Source organism: Protopterus annectens, chromosome 3.part0 (assembly GCF_019279795.1).
Source record: "Protopterus annectens isolate FY-2018-M chromosome 3.part0, PAN1.0, whole genome shotgun sequence".
NCBI lineage: Eukaryota > Metazoa > Chordata > Ceratodontiformes > Protopteridae > Protopterus > Protopterus annectens.
The window spans coordinates 1,203,262,404-1,203,286,733 of record NC_056731.1 but is presented as its reverse complement, the minus strand read 5'-3'; positions in this window follow the sequence as shown (position 1 = coordinate 1,203,286,733).

Sequence of the window (24,330 nt, the reverse complement as noted above, 5' to 3'; positions counted from 1 at the left end):
AAAGATACCTTTGCACAGCTCTCCACCATGTAAGCTCCATGGCACATGTGATAAATGCGGAACAATGTAGTAGCAATAACTACATAGGTGTGGGTTTGAATCTCATCCCTGGCAGGTGTTTGTGTGTACATATGTATGTTTGTACCCCAAAGATTTTGGCCCCATTTACACCCAGTACACATCTCAGTGCCTGACATTAGCAGTCCTGCAGATATCATCCACCTTAGAAGTACCTGTTGGCAACCATAAACCATGTAAGGTAAGTGGTACATGTGGTAAATGTGTAGCCATAATGATCCAAAAAGATAGATAGAGGTTTGAACCTCATCCCTGGCAAATGTAAATGTGTGTGTAGGGTAAAGTATTTTATGGAATCTGTCACCCACTGCATCACCCAATGCCAGTATTTACAAGGGCTGGTGATGTTCCTCACCTTAGAAGTATCTTGGGAGAGCATCCATCCTATAACATCTGTGGTGCATGTGATGAATGTGGTACACTGTAGTAGCAATAACTGCATAGATATGGGTTTGAATCTCATCACTGGCAAGTGTTTGTGTGTGTACATATGTATGTCCATACCTCAAAGATTTTGGCCCCATTTACACCCAGTACACATCTCAGTGTCTGACTTTAACAGCCCTGCAGCTATCATCCTCCTTAGAAGTACCTGTTGGCAACCCTAAACCATGTAAGGTCAGTGGTGCACATGGTAAATGTGTAACGTAATGATCCAAAAAGATAGATAGAAATTTGAACCTCACCCATAGCAAATGTAAATGTGTGTGTAGGGTAAAATATTTTATGGAATCTCTTACCCACTACATCACCCAGTGCCAGTATTTACAAGGGCTGGTGATGTTCCACATCTTAAAAATCCCTTGGGACAAGATCCATCCTGTAACCCCTGTGGTGTGTGTGAAAAATGCAGTGTACTGTAATAACAATACATAGCTAGGTAGGGGTTTGAAACTCAGTCCTGGCAAGTGTGTGTGTGTGTGTGTGTGTGTGTGTGTCATCAGTATCCTGTGTGGGGGTTGGTGTGATTGTTTAAGAACAGGATCCATGGGGTGTGGGTTTTGCTAAATTATTATGTTGAGGACCTAGTATATGTCACAATGTCCACATTACAAGGCCAACAGTTGTCAAACACTGGAGAGGTTGGTGTAGACAATCCATAGCCCTAAATGTGTCAGTATTGATTAGTGAGCAATATAGGTAACCCTTCTATTACTCAGAGACCACTCTCCACCCACTCATCATACACAAACACACTTGGCTAGGCAACAACCACTATATTGGTAGTTCCCCTGCATATTGCCTCACAGATAGTACCCATGGTGTGACTGCAGTGAACTAAATGCTGTTGACCACAACGGTGCCACTGACATCAGGAAAAACTGTGATGTGTTACATCTCCTGACTGTGTGTTATCCAACAAGTAAAAGGACATGTCACCCTGTTCCATCCCCTCAGTAGCCCAATCAATGTGTACAGTGGCCTTTTGCCATGTTCCCCACTGGACACCTGCAACAACTCTAGACTCTGCAAATGTACCCCAGAAAGGGAATACCATGCCTTATACACATGCTCTGTATGGATAGACGCCACTAACTCCACTGAATATCCGTATCATACTGTCAATGTAGATAAAATCACTACCTCAGTTACATAGCCAGGTCTCACCAAATGAGGTCAGGAATGTTCATCAGAAGATACAAATCTGTCCACACAATATGCCCCAGAGACCTCAAGCACACTTTTACATGTCAAAGAACATGCATGTGGGACATGTGCACAACCCAAACACTGTCCATGTTATGGAATATAGATCACAAACATGGGAAGCAGTGCACATCACTGGGCACCCACAATAGAAACCTGGATGAATGGATGGGGAATACAATACCCACCCCTGGGGACCACTCCTGTGACTATACTCCTGAGCCACACTGGGGACTATTGTCATGTGGCCTGATGCCAAGGTATTCCCTTGGGCTAGCCTTGTAGAGCCTTCAGGCCCATTCACCTACTACACACCTATGAAGCAATGAACCTATGGATCTCAGTACTGGCAAGTGTGTGTGTGTGTGTGTGTGTGTGTGTGTGTGTGTGTGTGTGTGTGTGTGTGTGTGTGTGTGTGTGTCTGTGGTCATTAGCAATCAGAGGTGTGTCTAAACCAGAACATGTACCATTCTCCATTCTACAACAGATGTTGTACATCAACATGTACCTATGTACAACCCTCAGCCCTATAAACTGTGAGGCATATGCAATCACTGTGTTACAGACCAGGAATTACCGTGCACATACTATACCCTGCCTATGACATGGTGGATGTGTCACCACACTGCCATAACTAGTGGTCTTGCTGCCGGGCCACATACTGGTGACACACAGACACCTATAACAGAAATGGGATACAGCATGTGAGAACACATTCACTCACACTTCACTTGTGGGGGGAAGAGAGGGGTAAAGTTGGCACTGAATGTGTTGTCAAGACTGTGGCCAACATCTGTTGTCTCAGGATAGATATTAGCTTTGTGCAGTATCTTGTAGCACTTGTGTTTAATGTTGTGGAGGTTGTTGATGTAACTATCAAGGTTGTTGTGACTATCTTCAGTGTCTGCTGCATCTCTGCTGCCATAGATGCCTGTCAGGGACTCCATGAGGGATCCAAGGTTGTGTTTGAGGCTAATAAGGGAGTTCAACAGTCATGGGACACCACATTTCCCTGCAACAGTGTCCTCCTTCTGATGTACACTTCAGTGATGGCAGGGAACCACCACATTGTGTTTGGAAGACAGTGTCTGGGTTCTGTTGGCTCTGGCTAGTACCATGCATTCATGTACACCCAATAATCGAAAACCAGACAAGGAAGTGCTGTACGCAGAAGATTTTATTTACAAGAATTAACGCTGAATATTCCACAAAGCGTTTTCATCCAAGAACCTCCCGGACTTCTTCAGACATGATAATAGATACTTATGAATACATTATTATATACCCTTCCCCTTATTAGTTGTTGTTGTGTCTTTCGGCTTATCCCGGTTAGGGGTCGCCACAGCGGAACTCCGGTCCGCTAAATGTTTGGTAGTGGATTTTTACATGCCGAGTTACCAGCCCTGATGCACAACCTTCAACAAAGGCATGCCCATTCACGTATGCCTCCACACAGAAGATGTTCTAGCTGAGAATCGAACGAGACAACATCTTGCTGTGAGGCGACAATGCTACCGCAGCACCACTACCGTGGGCATTTTGCTATTTAATAAAATTCTTAAACATAAGTAAATAAAATATATATTATTATAAAACTCACACCATTAATAAATTTCATGCACATATAATGTTCAAACAGTATCAGATGTATACATATAGATAGATAAATATAATAAACAAATAACTTGATGATAAATACCTATACAGCAATTGTAAAGGATAATATGTTTTGAAGGAATGTGATATGTGTATACAACTAATTCCTAAGAGGTCTCCTCTATAATTTAGCAGATCTGAGCTTTAACAGGGGTAGAATTGAAATGGAATCATTACATCCTGGGGCTTTATTAGCTTCCAGAATTATCTGCCATAATGTTTCTCTGAATTCCAATTTGGTTTCCCAGGGACCCCCTCTTGCTACCTGTGGGACCATCTCTATTACAAAGAAAAGGAATTGTGCATTACTGCACTCTAATGTATGTTTAAACAATGCATTTGTACTGTTCTTTTTTCTCACATCATTTAGATGTTCGTAAATTCTGCGTTTCAGTTGTCTTTCAGTTTTACCTACATAAAAGGCATCACAGGAACCACATATAACTAAATAAACTAGTCCCTTTGAGTTACAATTTGAGTAATTTTTGTTATATATGGTTTTATTTCTTGCCTGTACACATACCTCTTCCCCTTGTAATATATATTTACATTGATTACAGGTACCACATTTGTATGTCCCCCTCCTTTTTTCAGTGAATATCTGTATATTGGCTGCCTGTTCCAGTACATTTTTAATATTCTGTCCTTTTTTGAAAACAACCTTTAAAGGTTTGTTCTTAAATACCTCTAGATCTGTGAAGTCAGTAAACTTTCTCCACTCTCTTTCAAGAGTAGATCTGACCAAATATGCTGTTCCACTGAAATTGGTCACAAAAGCTCTGCTGAAGTCTTCCTGATTTATTTTTTGTACTATACCTTGTATATGAGTCAGTGGGCCTGAACCTAACATGGTTTTGTATTTGTCGTCTCTCCCTTGTTCCACTTCTGACTGTATATTATTGATCGGAACTGTAGGATAGCCTCTATCTATGAACATTTTCCTTAATACCTTACATTCATTCTGAAAATCAGAATCCAAAGATGTCATATGGCTAACTCTAACATATAGTCCCTTGATAATACTATTTTTCTGATAGTAGGGGTGTGCACTATTGTAACTAATATATATGTTTGAAAATGTAGGTTTTCTGTAAACCACTGATTTGAATCCTTTACCAGTATTGAATATAGTCACATCTAAATAATTATATTTTTTTAATGTTACCTGATGTGTAAACTGTAAAAAAGCAATAGTTCCAGAAAGATAATTCATAATTTTTTCCAACAAAACCCGGTCTCCTATCCAAAAAATACAGATATCATCAAAGTATCTAGTGTAGAGTTTCCAGTATTGTGAGAAAGGACAAGTATGAATAAATTTAGATTCCCATATAGATAAAATAATATCTGCATAGGTGGGGGGCACAACTAGCCCCCATGGCAACTCCCTTTTCTTGCCGGTAAAATTCCCCTTCAAAAAACAGGAAATTGTTTCTAAGGACCAATTTTGCTAATTCCAGACAAAGAAAAATGTCATTTTCTGAGATATTTTGCCTCATTCACAATGCTTCTTCTAACCATGACAATCCCAAGTCATGTGGAATGACAGAAAACAAATCAACAATATCAATACATAAAAATGTTAGTCCCTCAACACAATATTCTGCTCTAATTCTGGCCAAAAAATCCCAGGAATCTTTAAGGATATGCGGGGCATCCCCCCCATATATCCTTAAGTTTGCAATCCAGAAATTTGGCCAGTGGAGCTATTTTAGAACCTTCTGATGCCACTACTGGTCTGAAAAGGGGGTCCCCCACATCCTTATGCACCTTAGGAATACCAAATATGGACAGTATTCTAGGTGAATTGTTTTCCAAATAAGAATATTTTTGAAAATCAATGACCCCCTGATCAAACAAGTCTTTCAATGCTAAATCAATTTTATGATAGGCGATGTTTATTTCATTAATTGATACCTCACTATATCTATCCACATCCTGCAGGAGAGAGAGAGCATCTTTCCTTCATATATAATTTTATCCATTAATACAATTCCCCCTCCTTTATCAGGTTCCATAACCCGTATATCTGGATTGGTACACAGTTGTTTCAATAAAATATTTTCTTCCTTGGTTAGGTTGTTTTTGATTTAGCTATGTTCTTGATTTTTAAATACATTCCTAAGTTCGTTCTCTAATACGTGTTCCAAATTTTTTAGTTGTGGATGAAGTGGTGGATTAAAAGTACTGCTTTTCTTAGGAATCATACTATTTAATGTAACGAGTGGTGTGCTATGAAAAAATTGCTCCAAATTTATTTTTCTAATAAACATCTTGATATCTAATATCGTCCGTGTTAGGTTACCTTTTTTCATAGGTATATATTTGAAACCTTTCATAAATAAATGAAAGAATTCCTTTGTAACCTCCAAGGAGCTGTAGTTAAATATGTGAAATCCCTGCCAACTAGAAACATGTATAACATTTTGGATATCAGTACTATTGGTAAGTTCCCCCCTTATCTGTATGTCCCTCTGTTGCCCCTTCCCCTCTGCTGGAGGGGGGCTTGGTGAAAATGGTTATTGTTATATTTTTGCATCAATCTTTCAGATCTGCGTGGGGAAATATTTCCATCATTGTAATTCTTTCCACTATTACCTGACCTGTTTTGTGATCCAATTTCATTCTCAATATGTTCTAACTGTCTATTGTCCTGTACTACCTCTGAATATGTTCTACTATTAAATAAACTGTTGTTTTGGGCCCTATGCATAGGGTATTCTTTGCCCTCACTATATTCCTTTAAATCACAATCAAGTTTATTACATTTTCTCTTCATAATATCATCACATTTCTTATTTATCACATTTCTGATACCATAATAATTGTCTTGCTCAGTCTGTATACTAAATAACAAATCATTTTTGATACATGAATCCAATCCATCTATTTGTTCATTTAAAATCGCCATTTCTCGTTCATGATTACGAATCAATGCTTTTAAAATTTCCAGACCACATTTGTCAAAAATGGTAATAAGTTCCTTATGCAGTTCAGTCCCTTCCGATACATTGTTCGGATATTTATAAACTCGTAAGCCTTTGGTACTGTGCTATGTTTCAAACATTCACCCAAATATGCAGTTTCTATGTTCAAAGTTTTATATCTGGTTAAACATTCCTGCAATTTATTAAGGCTTACTCTATAAGTGTCCGATTTAGTACCTTGTATTTGTTGTGGATTTCTTTTTTGGAAAGATAGTTTGAACTGCAACCAGTCGTTTAAATTCTGGCACCCATGTTCTTTGTTTGTTTCCGTTACTTCATTGGGTCGGTTGATAAAGTCTTGTGCGTTCACATGCATTCATGTACCTGTTTGTCAATGCCTATGTGTATGATTCCACAGTCATGCATCTGCATCCCATTGCCATGGGTGCAGTGAAGACATCCACCCCTGTTTTCATGGCTGCAGTCAGCTTTGGAGTGTTTTTGCCAGGTGGTTATCGTTGTCTGGGGTGTTGCTGACATGTTGAGTTCCATGTTGATTACAGCCTGTGTGAATCTCACCATGCAGGGACTGACACCTGGGAATGTGTAACGGTCCCATATTTAAGTGGTCAACACAGTTCAAGATTGTTGCATCCTCTACCAGGGGTCAGTATGAGCTGGTCTAGGGCAATGGAAATGATGAATCCCAGAAGTGTTGGGCCACTGTACTGGTGAATGGCTACATTCCCCAGGTGATGGAGGGTTAGTTGAAGACTTGTAGTATGTCAGTGTTGCATTGGACCATCAGAGATGGCAGGGTGTTGAGGAATTTGCATTGACAGTCAAGGGACATAGATGTGGACCCATGGCAGACCATGGTCTGGATAGCACTATTACTCCAAGGCAGTTGTACTGGAAGTATCTCAAATGCATTATGATTGGATGCTAGTCTGGAGGTGCTCCTATCCATAATGAATATGGAGACAACACCACCTGTGGAGGTATAGTGTGGTCCATGTTTGTGGGGCTGACAGCTGTGGAATGTGTTACAGCCTGATACTGCAGGTCTGTTTTCTGCTGCTGTGAACCACCTCTCCATTACAGCAGACATGCGTCCTCCACTCCAACAACTGCTATGAGTGACTGCATCCTGACAGTTAGATGTCTACTGCTGAGCAGCATGACCCTCATTGCATACTTGTGTAGCTGTTATGGTGGCAATAACATTAGGAACATTGCCTAATAAGGCACCATAGGGGTGGCAAGACAAGTAGCCAGTACCTGGCAACCCAGCGGTGACAGATGCACATCCATGGCAAGTCATTGGGTTCTGGCAATCAGGATATCCCAAGCAGAGAGGTCTTGGATCCCCTGAGAATGACACATAACACCTAAGCCAATGTTCTAGTCAACCATCTGTTGATAATACCACAACATCATTCTGGGTTACAGTGGTACACTGCCCAGGGCTACTGTCATACCTGCCTGAACCACATAATCAGAGAGTTCAACCATGTCTCCTGTCATGTAGTCCAGAGAGGTGTGTCCCAATTCATTCACACTCATATGTATATGGAGTGATACTCATTGTTGTGGAGTGACATGACTGGCTGTGTCATGTGTTAGATGCTGGCATGTGATTGATATTTGGCTGTTACCTATTCCATATTCAACCTAGTGAGTGGGATGTGTGTGCCTCAGTATTGAGCTACCCATGATCACTGTATTGTGCAAGGGGACTAGATTTAGGGCTTAGGTTGGGGGCACACTGTGTAGGTTAAATATGTGTCCCTTGGCATGTGTCATGTTGCGGTGTCTGCGAGGATGTCTGCCTTGCTGGTCTGTGCTGTTTGGACATCCATTGAGTTTCTCTGGGAAGGTGGGTGTGTGGCTTTTCACTATATGTCATGGCTGTCAAAATGGGTGTCAGGGTGAGCTACATGTTCCACATGGTGTGGTGCAGGTGTTGATCTTATCCTCTTGACCTGCTAGTCCATTCTTTGCTGGAGAGTGCATATGTCCACATTGGGTGATATATGGGTAACTCTCACAGGTCTGAGTGTTTGGACTTTAGAGGGGAGGGTTGTCTGTGTACATGCAGCAGTTGCAACAGTGCCCCAGAATGGACATGTGCACCAGATCAATGGGTGAAAGCACAGATAACCACCCTTCAAGCATTCCAGGAGGGGTAGACATAACTAGTAAGTACTGGGGTGACATCTGTGATGAATGAGTATTGCTGATGGCTCACAGGTGTGCCACACTTCATGATACAATAACCTGGCCAAGTGCCTAGCCAAAATGCTAGTTGAAGTGCAAGACAGAAAGAACTACCATGATGTATTAGTGGAACAGAAAGCAGACTGTCTGCCAACTCTAATACTTTACCACAGCTGTGCAGTTATCAGCAGCTTTGGCCATGTGAAAGTTCAGTACGCTCTGTAGTGCATGCAGTAACTGGGTGACACTATAGCAGACATACCTAAATAGGCAGGAGTTCTAACCCCAGTACTGGCAGGTGTATGTGAATCATGTACAATCCAGCTCATACCATTTTTGACCTGTATACTACCCTTTGCACTTCCCTTCACTCCAATTTAGTAGACCTGTTGATGCCATCCACCTTAGAAGTACTTGTGGAACAGGTGGGTATGTAGAAGCTCTGCGGCATGTTTGGTAACTGTGTAGCACTGTTGTAGAAATACCTATATAGGCAGGAATTATAATCTTAATGCTGGCACCTGTTTGTGTGTGAGGAGCATATCACGTGTGGCTTATACCATGCATGGCTGGTGATCACCTCCCACTGCCATCATTTTATATAGTGTGGTGACAGCATCTGCCTCACATGCAGCAAGTTAAACCATTGTAAACTGTACCTGTTATGGATCACATTAAAGGCTGGAAGAGGTGTGGGCTGTCATATTGTGGTCCTAATTAATATGTAACAGGATCATCTTGCATCTTAAGAGGGGTGTGTACACGATTTATATCCACTATATACCAGTAATGTGTCACACGTAACCTTACCTCAGGATGTTTGTCCAGCACAATTTGCTGGCCTTTGTCCAGACATCTTGGCACTGACAAGTTGTGAGGTATGCTACAGGAATGTTGAATTCATGTCAGATAGGCCCCAGTGGTGACCACTGTGATGCAATACAGTTAACCCCAGCACAAGTGAATATGCACAACAAGCGATATATCTATTACATAAAGCAATATAGCTATTACTGATGGTTGTGTACATGGTAAATTGCATGTGCTTCACATGCCTGTGATGTTGCCAGGCACCAACAGAACAATGTAACACCAACCAGCTTCTTGCTGCTGTCCCATATGCAGGCCAGAAGGTCCTAGGTAGTTGTGAGAGGAAGTTATTGTCAGCAGACACACATGTGGCCTTGGTATAGGATGGGTGCAGCATGTCTGCACATCTACAGTACTAACCACAATAATACACAATGTCCTGTCCTCACCATAAATGTGCACCTCTGTGCATTAGAAAACCCCATCCACAACTGCAATCGGACCTGACACATGCATGTAGATACAATACAGATACATGCATGTCTGATACATTAGTGTACTAATCCCCAAAGGGCCCTTACCTGCACGCTCCTCATCCAGTGTGTGTGTGTGTGTGTGTGTGTGTGTGTGTGTGTGTGTGTGTGTGTGTGTGTGTGTGTGTGTGTGTGTGTGTGTGTGTGTGTGTGTGTGTGTGTGTGTGTGTGTGTGTGTGTGCAACCCGCATCCACCATGCTTCCCTCAGCATCATGGCTTATGCGTTTGGCATGTGGCCCAAGTGTGGTGAGGAGCACTTTAGTGGGTGTAAGTGGGGATTGGATGGCTGGGCCCCCACCTGTGTCTAGCCGGTCCCTTGCTACAGCAGCAGCCCATTGATGGGCATGGCATTTGAGGTCAGTGGCCTGATGCTGCACATGCATATAAGTTCTGCTGTGCAGGTCTGCATCATTTACCATGTGGACCACACTATTCCACAGGCCAGTCCTCTCCCACACATCTTCTGCTCTCTGTCCACATGACAGGGCATAATATCCAATCACATATTGGGTGATGATGTCTGTTTCCCAACAGAGAATGCTGGTAGGTGAGCACTCTGCATCTTACCTGGAAGACATAAACAGGAAAAGGTCGCAGGACCTCAAACAGTTGTCAAAATGCACATCAACAGTGGATATTATTTGCAAATAATCAGACTACACCAGAAACCTCCAAGCTATCATAGCTATAGCAGCTTGCATTACACACCTGTCCCTGAGCTATCTTATTCCCCCCAATGTTGGACACTTGATTGCATAATCATCAATTCTCCATTTATTTCTGTGTAGAGGATTGACAGTGGTCAACTTTCATGTGGATGGTGTGTGCACGGTGGCAGGTCTGTGTTTGACTGTGGTGTGTGATGGAGCTCTGAACACATGCCTGAATTCATGTAGGAGGCAGACACTGATGTTATTATGCCCCATGGAGATATGCTGTTTTTGCCATCAGTAGACAATATGTACATGCTCACCATTGCTGTGGGGATGAGTGTGGTTGATGTGCATATCTCCATGTACAACTGGGGTGGGCAGGGTGTCAATGTTCCCACCTAACCTGTGTGATGCAGGTTGCCCATATCCATGGCATGTGTGTATGTGGTGTTCTTTACCCCCAGTACAGGGTGAATTGTGTTGTTTCATCTGAGACGTACAACATATGTGGAGACACAGATGCAATTGTCCTTGTTGGTGTGGATATGTCCAACTCATAGTCATAGCCAGCCATACAGGACATCACCTGTAAACTTACCTGCTTCTCAGATAGAGGTGGACTTACTTCAAAGTTGATGCTTGCACCTATGTGTCCCTGTACAGCCAATGTAGCAACCTGTTATGTGGTTTGTGTATTGCTGCTGTCCACCAAAGGGGATTACTGTACCTTGGTGGAGGCTGGATATACAGGACAGGTGCTGCTGTGTCCATATAGCTACAGTGGATATAATGGGTACACACTGCTGATACACTGCCTGATATTTGTGCAATTGGAACATGACACTACAATAACTAATTTCATAATAATTCCCACCTGTAGTGTGACCTATATCCTGTACAATTCAATTGAAAACATAACAATCTGGTCTGTGAAAACATATGGAAATAATACTCAGTACAATAAGCCAGTTGAATGAGTGTGCACACCCTTAAACTTGTGTTTGTACCTCTTTAGATTGTTACAGCATTCATCAGTCTTGGTCTGGACTCTAACGTCATGGCACATCTTCACTTGGCAATAGTTGCTCACCTTCCTAGAAACACCTTTGATTGTATTGCAATGGAATTGGACAGGTTAGGGTCACATTCAAGATGAGAAACATTATGAAATGATCTTCTGTGGTCTAATTGTCATACAGCACAGAAACCTGGCATTCCAACAGGGGTGTGTGCACTTGTGATATCCACTGTATATAGGTGTTGATATAGCTGGTAATGGTAGGCATGGACAGAGGGTCATAACACAGGTGGACACTTCTCTGAGTAATACCTGATAATCATGCCTACTACAGTACCCCCATCAGTGGCAGGGCAATGCAACCACCAGTAGCTGTACAAATATATGTCTGCTGTATGCACTGACACTGATATGACACACATGTGCAACATGCACAACCTATTTACCTGACTGCTTGAAACCCATATAATTAGTTTTGAGCCTTCCAGCTGAACATATGCATACATACATGTGCTCTGGGGATACCTGGTATACATTTCTGTTGAATGTAAGTATGGCACACTGTGTTTACATTCTTGCTGCTCAATCATACTTCTCAACTTATTACAGCAGTATGTCTGGACAATGGCACACAAATGGGTGCCAAAAGGGACATCAGTATTGACACTGTATTAATATAGCTGCACCATACATTAGTATGTTGATTGCACAGTAGGGTTTGACATCACTGTGATAACCTGGAAGATGACCAACAGTCATAAGTAGGCTGTTATGCTACATTGCCATTGCTCACAGACCTGCCAATGGTTTGGCTAACATAACACAGGTATATGTGTATGTGACTACAGATATCAGTCACAAATGTGACTATTGTCCAGCAGAACACTGTAAAGTTAATGTTATTAAGTCGGTATATCACATGCAGTTTAACACACACATCTGTAACAATACCTTACTATACACATGCGCGCTATAGGTGTCTTGGCTTTACAAGGCAAACATGTGTCATACTCATAATCACAGGTATCATGGATTTGGAAAACATCCCATTAACTGGCCTAGCAGTGGTACAGTCACAACTGTTTGACAGACACCCCTGCAGTTGTCATACATGAGCTGTCCTTTCCCAGATGAGTCATGCTCCTAAGCTATGATCCCACATCACAACCTCTCAGAGCATCACATCTGGACAATGCCTAAAATGATGGGGAGATAATTAGGGACAGACTTTAAATATACCTGCACATGCCCTATCTAGGTGTCTTGGCTTTACAAGGCAAACATGTGTCATACACATAATCACAGGTATCATGGATTTGGAAAACATCCCATTAACTGGCCTAGCAGTGGTACAGTCACAACTGTTTGACAGAAACCCCTGCAGTTGTCATACATGAGCTGTCCTTTCCCAGATGAGTCAGGCTCCTGAGCTATGATCCCATGTCACAACCTCTCCCTCTTAGGGACATACTTTAAAATATACCTGTTACAAACATAGGAAGTATGTAGAATGATACATTTAACATCACAGTCAATATTCTTAAGGATGTGGAGTCGTAAACTCAACTGCTTGCCATTACCTGATGACTTCAATCCTCAGCTATTTGCCAGTAAAGTACAGATCTCAAGAGGAACAGACAAAAATACATGATGGCAAAATGTGGACATTCTGTGAGGATCTGTACAGTTGAGAGGTATGTCTGTCACATCTCCGACTGCAGAGAGGGCCAGATGCTATGGCTATAACAGCTGTTTAGCAGGACATTTGTATAGCATGTCTTGTTGGGACATATATTCCTCCAAATCATATTTCCCATTATTACAGACCAAGTACTACATTCAATTACTTGCTTACATGTTCCACTTACCTTTTTTTTCTTTCTTCTCATTTCCACTTTATGTCTCATTTGTTATTTCTCTCTCTCTCTCTTCCTATACATATATATATATATGTATTTCTATATATAATGTTTATACTGCGGTGGTGGTGCTGCGGTAGCATTGCTGCCTCACAGTAAGACGTTCTACTGTTCGATTCTCAGCTAAAGGGTCTTCTGTTTGGAGACATGCGTGAATGGGTGTACCGGAGTTCCGCTGTGGCGACCCCTAAATGGGAAAAGCCGAAAGACCCAACAACAACACATATATTTTATCTATCTATCTATATATATATATATATATATATATATATATATATATATATATATAAAATATAATATGTGTGTGTGTGTGTGTGTGTGTGTGTGTGTGTGCATGAGCGTGTGTGTGTGTGTGTGTGTGTGTGTGTGTGTGTGTGTGTGTGTGTGTGTGTGTGTGTGTGTGTGTGTGGGTGTGTGTGTGTGTGTGTGTATATATATATATATATATATATATATATATATAGATATATATATATATATATATATATATATATATATATATATATATATATATATATATATATATATATATATATATATATATATATATATTTTTTATATATATATATATGTATATATATATATATATATATATATATATATATATATATATATATATATATATATACCTCAGTATTTACTGGTAATATAGCTATTTATTCGCTTTCTTCTCCACTACAGAGACTTCCTCAGAACAGAAAATTAGCCTCACCCAACCAAGTTAAATACCTGGTGAATATATTAAAGTAAACGGACAGAAGTTGTCCATCAGGGGTCATTACAATTGTAATAGCAAAAGAGTGATTTATATGGTGAAGTCTCAGGAATGTCCCATTTTCTATATTGGAAAAAACAGTAGGGAGTTAAAGACTAGAATGTGTGTACATTTAGGGGACATCAGACATGCTAGGGTGGCCAGTGCAAGTGAAAACCTCATACATAACTTTAAATTTTTAGTGCCGCAACAATTAAAGGAAGATGAGAAAGGGGGCATCTTGGATATACATTTGGATGTCATGGAACTGAGATGGCAATTGTTCATGAATGCCTCCTGATATCCAGGCATAAATGAGATTATTAGTATTGCCAGTGTTCTAAAACTTGAACAAATTCCAGGTTAATGGTTAGGAGGTTACATAAATATATATATTTTAACAACAATTTTAATAATAATGTTGAGTTTTAAATTTGTTAAAGTTTACTAATGGATTGATTTAGTGGAATTTATATGCATTTAATGTTTTTACAACTTTTAAATGAGTTTTTTTGTGTGTTATGGTTTGTTGAATGTTTATGGTATTCCTTTTTAAAAATGTTTAATTGTTGTTCAATTAAACAATTGATGGGGGTATTTAACTTGGTTGGGTGAGGCTAATTTTGTGTTCTGAGGAAGTCTCTGTAGTGGAGAGGAAAGCGCTTAACTGTTTTAGAATAAACTTTGGTGTCCATTGGAGTGCTCACATTCTTCTGTTTTTTGTTCTGTGGTTTGCTGTGCTCTAGTAGTAATATAGCTATATAGTTGTACACATATATGGATCTCCCTACATATCTCACTCTCTCTCTCTCTATATATATATATATATATATATATATATATATATATATATTTATAGATACCAATCCTTCCTAATTGCACACTTGTCTCTTCCCTATTGTAAACTGGCTGTAAAGAAAGGTATGTATGAGAAAACATCCTTAAACAGTACAGCTGAGTTGGCTTACTGTTAACTTGCATAGACTATGGTGTGCAAAGTCCTGAGTTCAAGACTTGGAAGAGTTGTTTATTTGTTGCTAGGCAGAACAAGGACTGTTGGATATAGAGTGGTTAAGGCAGCTTTGAGCTGGTTTGCCTGATGGTAAGTGGTGCTAACGTACAGTTAAATGAATAGGCACTTACACCGTTTAGACATCACTTACCGGTGCACAAATCTGCTTAGCATTTGCATTTAAGCAACGGTTACACCTGCTAAGCATAGCTTAGCCTTGTTAACCAGTGATCACATTCCAGTCTGATAAATAGCAGGGTAATGACATCTTTAATAAGTGTACTTAATTTCCTGTAAATAATATGCTTCTATGTGCTGTCATTTCAGTAGCAAGGGGTGGGAGTATACTGTATTGGACACCTGGATATACATGGGTAGTACCACAATCTTTTCTCTTTGGATTTGTTTCATACATGGGCAGCATCCAAATTTATATGCAGTCACACTTGCATGTTAGACCAGCTACAGTGCACTGGTTGACAGAAATAGTTTAACACATATGGTATCATTATGTTAGTACTTTTAACAGCACTTTTTCAAGTAGTAAGAGTATATTGTAGTACTGAAACCATACACCCCTGCATGCAAAGCTGGCATCTGAGTACTGACTATCTTTTTCTAAATGTTTGAGCTGTATGTTTATATGTATCTCCTATTGGATATTGATCTGATATGTTGATATTAACTGTAGACTACTATGTTCTTTGTACATGTGATTGAGGGCTGCTGTCATGTAGTAATGACATACCTTTCAGTTTCAGATGTGTATCTTTCAATACATCCATCCTAATGCATAACCTGTTGGTTATCTACTTTCGGTCTGTCCTCTGTACAGATGTGCAGTTGTCAGGAATTGCTATGGCCATACCACTATGTTGGTGCCCACATTGTATTGTGCTGTGGGTCTGGACACTGGTGCTAGTTCTAACATATGCAACATTCCTTAATGTAGGCCTTGCCCCATTTCCTTGCCTGTGTGAGGGACATTGCAGAGATGTTGGCCTACAGATTCACATACAGTGGGTGGCAATATATCACAGGACAGGACATGTGGGGACAGCCAACCAACATGGGGGACATATCCCCAGATATGTGAACAGATTCTATGTTATCAGTGCTGTTATACACATGGTGGATTGATAGATTGACAAGGTTTGTGTGGATATGCATTTAGTGTGTGATGTCACGACTCACAGTGATATGTCTCTGACATACCTATCCACTGGCACACTGTCCACAGGATGTCCACATGTCTGCCTGTCATGCATTGTGTGTTCACTAGACAGTTGGTGTCCTTGGTAAATTGGTTTGGACTCTGGGGAATGCAATCAGTAAATACATCTATTGGTATTACCAACATCATATTCCTCATACAGGATGTTACAAGAAACCCAGTGATATCTGCAACTGTCCCAATGTATGTCAGCAGTATGTCCAATCTACCCCTGTGTTTGTGCCTCTGTTCCCACCTAGTGATATAGGGGTCGATGCAGAACTTAGTGAGTTGGGAATGTTATCGAAGGCTTTGGCCAGATCAATGTAGGCAGTATGTGTCACCTTGCCTTCATCCACAGCTCAGGTGACCAGCAGCAAGAGGTTGACCAGGTTGAATGAGGAGGTATGACCTACCCTTCACAAAGGTAAACTTTGTGAGATCTCAATTCTGCAGATTCCCATATGCCTGTTTGTTAGGTGCATGCTGATGCATTCCATAGTTTCGCATAACAGAATTGTCAGGTGGTTGGGGCGATATTTCCCAGGGACTGTAGTTACACCTAATTGTTGGGATGGGTGACTGTAGCAGTGCACAATTCAGTAGGGACAAAGCCTGAGGTAAGGCTGTGCTTTAACAGGGCACACAGGTAAGGTGCCAGGTCACTCTGTAGTTCATGTAGTACACAGCCTGGGAAATTCTCAAGTCCCATAGAGGCTGTATTATTGGCCTTGGACAGTGGTGTTGTAACCTGTGATGCAGTAATACTGGGTGCCTTGTGGTGTACTGGTATTGTGATTGTTCCCTTAGGGGGGTGAGGGGTACTCTTTGAACTCAAGATGCCAGCCAGTATATTCGCATTATTTGTTGGCTCAGTCTGAGAGGTACCATTGTCTAGTAGCTCTGAACAATTCTAGGTATTGCCATGGAGATTCTTTACATAACTGTATGAGGCCTTGTGGTTGTCTTTACTATGTGCTCCAGTTCTGTTCTCACAGCTGAATTTGTAGTATTTGATGAGGGATCTCAGCTGTTCATTGAAGCTGATAAGGGTTTATTTCCTGTCTTGGGACTTCACTTTATTCCATATCGGTTTCCTCCTTCTGATGTACAGTTTATTTATGGCAGGGGACCACTAGATCAGCTTCCTTTTTTGGAGGTGAGGGTCCTGGTTGTATTGGGTAAGGCGGTATCCATGCATTTGTGTACGTGTTCATAGTGCTTTGTTGTTTGATTCAGCTGTCATGCAACTAGTCTCCATTTGCATGGCTGATGTGAGGTTAGCCACTTCTGCTTTTATGAGGCCATAGTTAGCTTTGGAAAGGCTTTTCATGGTGGTTACCTGTGCAGTATGGTTAGGATGGCTGTGGATTTCCAAAGGTGATTACATTGTGCTCAGATATAACATGTGAGGTGTTGACTATTGGAGTAGAGCAACAGTCGTCCATGTTAGGAAGGACCAGGTCGATGTGATGGACATGTGCATCGGTACATGAGTAGCTTTCCAATTTAACAGTGGGGTAGTTGAAGTCAACCAGTATGATAGTGTTAGGTTGGACACTAATATTCCCCAGGGTGTTTATGGACATGGAGTGTGAGTCTTGGGACATGTGTAGGGACCTATCGCAGGCTACAACCTGAACCACTGTCTTATCCAGTGTCAGGTACACCTGCAGGATCTGTAATGCATAATGTTGGTCTACCACTCTGGAGGTGTGTGCATCCTTTATGAATATGAAAATACCACCACCTTTGGAGCTTCATTCCATGTTCTGCAGCCAAATGTTGTGGAATTAATTATAAGCTGGTACTGCAGGGGTGCTTCCTGCTGCCTTTATCCAAGTCTCTGATACAGCACTAATGTCATTGTTCCCCATTTTAAGGAATACTTCCAGTGAGTGAGTTTCCAGATTTAGAATTCCAGTGTGCAGCAACATGACCCTCTGATCCCATGTCTTTGTAGCTGTCATATATGTCTGTATATTTATGTATATATATATATATATATATATATATATGTGTGTGTGTGTGTGTGTGTGTTTATGCCTATACGTGGATATGAATGTGGATGTATCTCTCTCTCTCTATATATATATATATATATATATATATATATATATATATATATATATATATATATATATATATATATATATATATATATATATATATATACATGTATCATGTATATATTTGTCCATATATGTGCATCTAAATACATATATACATGTGTATATAGACTACCTGACTGATTCTACAGACTCCTTTCCCTGCTGTTGGATGACTGTACTAACTGATATGTTTGGGATGTCATCACTATTTTGTAGGGCTCAGATTGTGTAATGGTACATTTATTTGATCATAGTTTACAAGGCCCTGGGTCCAGGACTTGGCAGGCCTTATTATTTTGTTGCAAGGCAGAACAGTTCAGCTATGGAGGAAGGGATCAGGGCAATAATTACAAGAGGTCCCTAGTCTCTAGTTTGGGCCCCTTCACCTCCATTTATACAGCCTTTGGTCAGATTTATAGCAGTGAGAGGTTCAGAGTGTGGATCCAATGTCCGAATGCACTACATACATATATACATATATATATATATATATATATATATATATATATATATATATATATATAGAAGGTCTGTATACAAGCGATCAGATTTTTTGCCTAGGCTTCCTTACAGGAACTCAGAGTGAAAAGCAGCAGTATATAAAAGGGAATTAGGTAGGTTCTAAGCAGGGTCAAGCTTTGGTGTTGAGAAGGAAAAGTCTGAGTTCCTTTTTAAAGTGTGCAGGGTGTATGATGGAGTATATGTGTAGAGGAAATTTGTTCTACGCTTGGGCTACTGAGCAATTGTATAGTAGTTTGCCTATGTTCTTCTTTGGATGATCTACATTCAGAAGTTGCTGATTAGAAGTGTGGAGGGTTCTAGAAAGGGAGTAGGTAGATAAAAAAGAACCGAGAGCTGGACAGGAAGAAGGTCTGTACAGAATGGAGTGTATAACATGAAATTGAGAAAATAGCAGTAGATGAGTAAATTTGAGCCATTATAATGAGTTCAGGGAAAGGCAGTGATGGGAGCTGTAGGGAGAGTCTGTAATGCATCTTGCAATTTTGTGGTAAGTTTGTTGCAGTTTGTTCAAGGTAGTAGCTTGTATATTGGTTAGTATTGGGGCTGCGTAGAGAAGTGTGGGAAGGAGGAAGGACTGTGCTAGGGAGAGTCTAGCATTCAGAGTAATACATTTTTTGTTGTGATAAAGAAGGCCAAGTTTCTGGTGTGCTTTTTTATTCTTTGCAGTAAGTGTAAGTTGAATTTGAGTTCATCATTAATAATGACGCCTAACAGTTTTGTGTGGGGTTCAGGTTTTATGATAGTGATGTTGGAGGATGTTATAGCAAATGTGGATTTATGGTTTGAGAGTAAGCAGGGGAGAAAGAGCAAGAGCTTGGTCTTCTTGGGGTTAAGGATAATAAGAGTGTCAGATAACCATTTTTCAGTGGATAGAAAGGATTTTTGAGTAAGGGTGTGAAGGTCAGTAATGCTACTGGAGATGGAGAATAGTGTAGAGTCATCTGCATATTGTATAAGAGAAGATTGTCTGCAAGAAGTGAAGAATTAATTTGTAAAGATGTTAAATAGAAGGGGACCCAAGATTGAGCCTTGTGAAACACCAACTGGAACAGATATATAGGAAGAGCAGGAGGAGAGCCATTTGAAAGATTGCTGCCTATTCGAGAGATAGCTGGAGAACCAGGCAAGGGAGGTAGTAGATAGGTTGAGGTTAGATAGCTTAGTTAGGAGGATAGAGTGAGAGACTGTATCAAAGGTTTTGGAAAGGTCAAGGAAGAGACAGGATATCAGTTGAAAGATAGGAGGCTGGTGGATGTGCTGTGGTAGGAACGGAACCCATGCTCTGTGGGAGTGAGAAGGTTGTGTTGGAGGAGGTGGTTGAGAAGTTGTGAGTGAATGCATTTCTCGAGTATCTTAGAGAGGGGAGAAAGAATAGCAATGAGATGATAGTTAGATGGATCAGTAGAGTTGCCACCCTTATGTAGTGGGATAGTAAAGAAGGATTTCCAGGTAGCAGGAACTGTAGCTTCTTGTATAGATCTGTTAATTAGAATGGATATGGGATAGGCTATAGCTTCAGCAGCAAGTTTGAGGAATATTGGAGGTAGGTTGTCGGTAGAGGGAGAACATGGTTTAAGTTTTAGAAGAAGAGATTTAATGTAAGAAGTTGACACAGGTGTAAATGAGAAGAGATTCTGGTTGTGGGGGTTGATAGGGGTAGTGGTAGTTGAAGTGTTAGTGTTAGAGGGAATGAGGTTTTGGATAGTGTCAATAAAGTGTTTGTTGGGTAGGGTAGCAATTTCCAGAGGAGATTTTTTGGGGGTAAGGTAAGAGATTTGAAGGGATGCCAGGGTAGAGAATTTTGTTAAGAGTAGTCCAAAGTTTGTGAGTGTTGGATCTGTTGTCTAGTTGAGAAGAGTTTTAGTAAGTCTTTTTGTCTTTAGTGACTAATTTCTTGACTAGGTTACGTAGTTCCCCTTAGCTCGAACAGACGAGTGTCACACAGCTAGATACCAGCAATCTTCCTTTATTCCACAAAAAACGAACAATGTAGAGAAAAATGAAACACAGAGATCTCAATACATCCAGGTAACATCCAGGTTAAGCGCTTTCATCTGATGACACAGACTTCCTCAGAACCAATTGTTAACACATTATTAGCTCCTTATATATCAAAATTTTGGTGCCAAAAATTAATTAATAATATAATTTCATATATCAAATGATTTCATATATGAATTATATGGTATATAAATATACTAAATAATATATAATATATATAATGAATAGAATGGTTTGGGAGGATGGCCTAATGGTTAAGGTGTTTGTCTTACAAACACAATGTGCAGGGTTTGAGTCTCACAAGGGATAATTGGCTAGGCTTAAAATGGCTCGCAAGGGCAGTTAGCTTAGTACTAACCTATGAACCTATGAATGAATAAAATAAATACTATATCCTTGTAATAATATATTACGAATGAATTAATGTAACTAAACATACACATATAAAATGTAAAAAAACTGAACACTACATTTTAATCAGGGTGCATACACTTGTAGCCATCCATTACTTGTAAAAATGCAATATGTATACCTTACTTAGAATCAAAATTATAAATGATGAAAATATAAGTAATATAAATGATATATTACTCTATATAAATACAATTATTTGATTTAAAAAAAAATTTGATTTGAAAAATTTATGTATAAAAACATAATCTAAAATAATTGTCTAATCTAAGATTAAAAATGGTTTTAAACTGATATACTCATTTAACCCTGGATACGTTGTGGCATCACAACAAATCTGCCACTTGCTCTCCAGTGCTCCAAGGTACGCTTTCCAGTTCCCAGTACCTACTAACATGTCAACTTGATCTATGATAGCAAAGCTGAACTTGTGTTCTTTCCCCTTATCTATTACATGTTTACTAAGGGCATTCTTTACATCCCCTTTGCTGATTTTATATGTGTGTTCATAGATACGAGTTTTGAGCCTTCTCTCAGTTTTGCCTACATAGTAAGCAGGGCACCGCGAGCAAGTGGCAAGGTAAACCACTCTTTGTGTATTACAATTCCCTACTCTGCATCTACAAATAGTTTTGATGGTGTTATCCAATTTAATGGACTTGTTCTCATTAATATATTTGCATTGTCCACATGTTCCACACTTGCTTGTACCCCTTTTTTTATAGTTGTCATTCACAGTTTTGTTTTTATACACCCCACTTTCCAATATTTTCTTTAAGTTATTAGAGGTTTTAAACACACACACTGGATAGTCGCCAACTACATCTCCTGTCCCTTCACCACTTGATAATAAATCCCAATGTCTACAGACAATTTCCTTAACCAAGTTTGTATAGGTGTTATACATGATGACACAAACTTTTCTATCTTGAAACTTCTTCACCATTTTACTATCAACCCTAACCTTCCCTAAAAGTGGGGGATATTTAGTACCCCACTGTTGTTTTACATATTTAACCACATCTTCTAGCATTCTTATGGGATACCCTCTATCAATAAAGAGATTGTAAATGATATCCAATTCATTATTCATATGATTCCAAGTTGAAGACATAAGGGCTGCTCGAATACACTGCCCTTTTACAACATTTTTAAACATATGAGGTGGGTGGCTACTACCATATTGGATATAATCATTGGAAAACGTAGGTTTTCTATACAATTTAGAAACAAAACCTTCACCATCATTACTAATGTAAGTGTCCAAATAAGCTATTCCTTCAGTGCCTGTTTGATGTGTAAATATCAGGATATCTGTAGTATTGTTAATATATGTAATAAATTCAGGAATGAGATCACTCGGTCCCTTCCAGATAATAAATAAATCATCCAAGAATCTGGAATATAAGGTAATATACTTGTAATATTCACTGGGAAAAACATACATTTTCCCACTCTAACATTACCAGGTTGGCAAATATGGGTGCACAAGGTGCACCCATAGCAACCCCTCTGGTTTGTCTGAAATACTCTCCTTGGAACTGTATATAATTGTGGTCAAATCTTAGTCCCATCATATCTAATATAAGATTGATCTTGTCCCAACTCAACCCTGAATATTTACGCAAACTGTTACAAAAATATTCCAGACCTGTGGATGTGGGAATGCAAGAAAAAAGATCTTTTACATCAACAGTGATAAATATGATGTCCTCTCCCCAAACTTCCGGGGTTAGCTTACTTAAAAAATCCCAGGAGTCCTTGATGAGATGAGGGACATTGACATATATATGCTTGGTCCACTGATCTATAGTGACACCTAAACTGAAGGTTTTGGACTGAGAACCTGAAATGATGGGTCGAAATGGGGGGTTTTCCAAGCATTTATGGATCTTGGGTATTCCAACTATATTTGCCATCCGAGGGTACTCATTCCTGATGAAATTGTACAACTCATTGGTGATACGATTATCCAAAAGGTACTCTTCAATAGCCAAGTCTATTCTCCTATATCCTATGTTAATTTGGTTGAGAGACACCTCCTCATAATTTCCAGAACTAAACAAAATCTCATGTATTTCTTTGTGGTACTGATGGGAATCAAATATAATAATACCTCCGCCCTTGTCGGGCTTCATAATCCTGATGTTTTTATTCAATATTATTTCATTTAAAATGTTTCTCTCCTCTTGCAATAAATTGTCACAAAAGTTTTGTTGGAGGTTGTTATTAGTCCTAATGTTTTTATATAACTGATATATTTCCCTGCATACCACATTCTCATAAACTGCTACTTGAGGATTAGTTGTAGGGATATACGAACTTTTCTTAGTGAGCCTCTGTTGATTCTCATTATATTCATGCTTTTTGTCATTAAATTGCACTGCCAAATTCAATCTGCGACAAAATAATTTGATTTCTTTGATAGTATCAAATAAGTTGAAATGTGCTGTGGGAACGTACTTCATTCCCTTACTGAATAAGGTGAAAAATTCTGGTGCTATCTTAATATCTGTATAATTATACACCTTGAAACCACTATATGTGTGTATCTTGGGTAGGGTACTATCTGTTACTTCAATATTGTTAGTAGTAGACATAGTCTCTAATTCACCTGCATGAATTGATAGACCTACCCTTGCTATCTGTAAGTTAGATTCTGAAGTGGAATTCTCACAATTGTCAAAACTTACTATCTCCTTTGATATATCTTTGGGGCTGGATAAAATCTCCCCCCTTGAAAATTTGTATCCCCATTATGTCCATTTTTTTTTGGTATTCAGGCCCAGGGAAACCTACCAGGGGCTACATGATCTGGAGATAATAGAGCATTACAGGGTGGAC